Source organism: Etheostoma cragini, chromosome 11 (genome assembly GCF_013103735.1).
Source record: "Etheostoma cragini isolate CJK2018 chromosome 11, CSU_Ecrag_1.0, whole genome shotgun sequence".
NCBI lineage: Eukaryota > Metazoa > Chordata > Actinopteri > Perciformes > Percidae > Etheostoma > Etheostoma cragini.
The window spans coordinates 148877-152602 of NC_048417.1; the positions used below are offsets into that span (position 1 = coordinate 148877).

Here is a 3726-nt window from a genome sequence, read left to right on the forward strand (position 1 = left end):
TGCAGTACACTTTAATACACGGATGGTGCACTCAAAACGGGCAGAAAGCTGAGTCTAGATCAATGGACATTTTTCACACTAAACGGTCGCCATATTGGCTACGTAGTGGAAGGGGCGGAGCTAACAACAGTCGAAAAACTTTTGTTAATGGCGGCCAAAAACGCGAGACCGACAGAGCAATACAAATGTAAGTTAAACATGAGTCTTTTTGCTATACTTATAACAAATAATGTACCTGTATTTGTATATTTGGTAATCTTACAGTTTTAAAATATATTTTTATTGCGAATTATAACGTTTATTGGTACCGTAATTTGACGTGCTAGCAAGCTAACCTTGGCTAGCTAACAGTGGAAGTTTAACCATATTGGCAAATAAGTGCTAAGCTAACGTTACATGTGTTGTAGTATGTTGTTGTTTGTGTTAAACTATCGTCCCCCTGTAGAAGATTTAGTGTTAGATGTGTGATCTTAACAAGTTGGACATAATCCGCTGTGTGCGTTAGCAAAATAGCGATTAGCTGATTGTCTGCAGGTAACGTTAACAGTAGTATGTTGTTAAAACGTAACCGCGGTTACTGCCTCCACCTGATGTATATCCTGTATATACTGCCTACACCTGATGTAGATCCTGTACATACTGCCTCCACCTGATGTATATCCTGTATATACTGCTTCCACCTGATGTAGATCCTGTATATACTGCTTCCACCTGATGTAGATCCTGTATATACTGCTTCCACCTGATGTATATCCTGTACATACTGCCTCCACCTGATGTATATCCTGTACATACTGCCTCCACCTGATGTATATCCTGTATATACTGCCTCCACCTGATGTATATACTGTATATACTGCAAATGCACCAAACAAGAGTTCGGAGTATTCGGCCTATTGGAGACCTTGAATGGAGTCCTGTATGGGGCTCCAGTAGGGGACTCCATAGTTCTGCTGGAGGACTTCAACGCAACCAGAGTGGTTGTCTGTTGTTGGACTTCTGTGCTAGTCATGGATTGACCATCACAAACACCATGTTCGAACATAGGGGTGCTCATAAGTGTACGTGGTACCAGAGCACCCTAGGCCAAAGGTCAATGATCGATTTTATAATCGTTTCATCTGATCTGAGGCCGTATGTTTAGGACACTCGGGTGAAGAGAGGGGCAGAGCTGTCAACTGATCACCATCTGGTGGTGAGTTGGGTCAGGGGAGGGGGGAGGAATCTGGACAGACCTGGTAAGCCCAAACGTGTAGTGCGGGTAAACTGGCAACGTTTGGAGGAGGCCCCTGTCCAACGGACTTTCAACTCACACCTCCGGCGGAGCTTTTAGGGCATCCCTGTGGAGGCTGGGGGCATTGAACCTGAGTGGACAATGTTTAAAGTTTCCATTGCTAAAGCTGCGGCGGCGAGCTGTTGTCTTAGGGACTTAGGTACCTCAAGGGGCGGTAACCCACGAACACCCTGGTGTGGGCCAAAGCCCTAGGGATTGATGAGATCCGTCCAGATGCTGAAAGCTCCGGGTGTGGAGGGGATGTCTTGGTTGACACGCCTCTTCAACATTGCGTGGAGGTCTGGGACGGTGCCTAAGGAGTGGCAGACCGGGATGGTGGTTCCCCTCTTCAAAAAGGGGGACCAGAGGGTGTGTGCCAATTACAGGGGTATCACACAAGTGCTCCACCAGCCATCATGACAACATTCTACCGAGGCACCATTGAGAGCATCCTCTCTAGCTGTATTGTTGTGTGGGGCGGAAGCTGCACTGAATATAACAGGAAAGCCCTGCAGCGCATAGTGAACACAGCTGGAAGGATCATTGGTGCTTCACTCCCCTCCCTGAAAGACATTTACACATCCCACCTCACCCGCAAGGCCACCACAATTGTGAGTGATTCAAGTCACCCCGCTCACAATTTGTTTGATCAACTGCCCTCTGGAAAGAGGTACAGAACACAATTCTGCTGCTCTACATAACCAGCACCACTATGCTACCGCCTGTCTTTTTGCACATTACATAGACTGTCGACAGTATGCATAATTGCACATTTTTAAGACAAATTTCGCTGCTCTTATTTTCCTCATTGTATATATCTTCTTATTTTTACTTTTTTTATGTTGTTTACTTGAATGTTATGTTTGTCTGTGGACCAAATTTGTTATAAATGTCCTGTCACCGTGGGATAGAGGGAAACGCAATTTCGATTTCTTTGTTTGTTTTTGACATGTGAAGAAATTGACAATAAAGCAGACTTTGACTTTGACTTTGACTTTGACACTTCTAAGCCTCCCTGCTAAAGTCTACTCCAAGGTGCTGGAAAGGAGGGTTTGGCATATAGTCGAACCTCGGATTGAAGAGGAACAATGCGGATTCCGTCCTGGTCGTGGAACAACGGATCAGATCTTTACTCTCGCAAGGATCTTGGAGGAGGCCTGGGAGTAAGCCCAACCAGTCTACATGTGTTTTGTGGATCTGGAGAAGGCGTATGACCGGGTCCCCCGGGAGAAATTGTGGGAGATGCTGTGGGAATATGGGGTGAGGGGGTCCCTTCTCAGGGCCATCCAATCTCTGTATGACCAAAGCCAGAGCTGTGTCCGGGTTCTCAGCAGTAAGTCAGACTCGTTCCAGGTGAGGGTTGGCCTCCGCCAGGGCTGCGCTTTGTCACCAATCCTGTTTATAATATTTATGGACAGGATATCGAGGCGTAGTCGGGGCAGGGACGGGTTACAGTTCGGTGGGCTTGGGATCTCATCGCTGCATTTTGCAGATGATGTGGTCCTGATGGCATCATCGGTCTGTGTCCTTCAGCACTCACTGGATCGCTTCGCTGCCGAGTGTGACGCTGCTGGGATGAGGATCAGCACCGGGCTGGGTCGAGATAGGGTGAGAAGCTCAGTCATCCGAGAGGAGCTCGGAGTAGAGCCGCTGCTCCTTCGCGTGGAAAGGAGCCAGTTGAGGTGGTTTGGGCATCTGGTAAGGAGGCCTCCTGGGGGGGTCCCTAGGGAGGTGTTCCAGACACGTCCAGCCGGGAGGAGGCCTTGGGGAAGATGAAGCGGATGAAGATGGATGGATGGATGGATTATTATATTAATATAATGTTAGAGTATGTCATGAATATAAAGGAACGGGGTCTCTTTAAATGTCAGGTCTGTTCCCTCTGCTTACACTGTTGTATCGTCATGTATGAAGACCATTTAGAACAAAATACAACTTAGATAAAACATGAAATGATGTTTTGTCTTTTGTCTTAGGTAAGTTGTAAGGTCATGCTTCATAACAACAGTCTTATCTCTGGGCAACAAGGACGTCCTCATGAAACCGCTGAGCATTAAAATGAACAGTAACGTTATGAATGAATGAATATTACCGTCACTTATTTTTAGAGCAGAAACATAAGTATATACATATAAGAGTGGACTGTAAAGAATAGGTATAGTTAATGAATTAAGAGTGCAGTAACCAGAACGAATAGTACAGTTGTGTGTACTGTTTTCAGCTAATCTGGGGGGGCGTCTTCCTTCAGGAGCAGGTCAGAGTCCTCCTTAGCCTTTGGAGAACATGTGCAATGGAACAGCCTATCAAGTGCACGTCATTGCGGGCTCAAGTCATTGAATTTTTTACCACATTTCAAAACACTGGATGAAATGGTTGTGGAACTGTTAACTACGCTGTTTAATTATGCTGTTGATATGGAGAAGATGAGTTAGCAGCCGTTTCTTAATGTCCTG

The 3726-nt window shown here is 46.1% G+C and overlaps 1 long non-coding RNA gene across 1 annotated transcript in view; it reads right to left on the bottom strand.

The window, feature by feature from the left end:
* Positions 1–943: 943 nt before the first annotated feature.
* LOC117952772 overlaps positions 944–3726 on the bottom strand; it is a 19171-nt gene continuing 16388 nt past the window's right edge. The window contains exon 3 of the long non-coding RNA XR_004658500.1: positions 944–953. This is a non-coding gene — a long non-coding RNA (uncharacterized LOC117952772). The remainder of the gene's footprint in view (positions 954–3726) is intronic.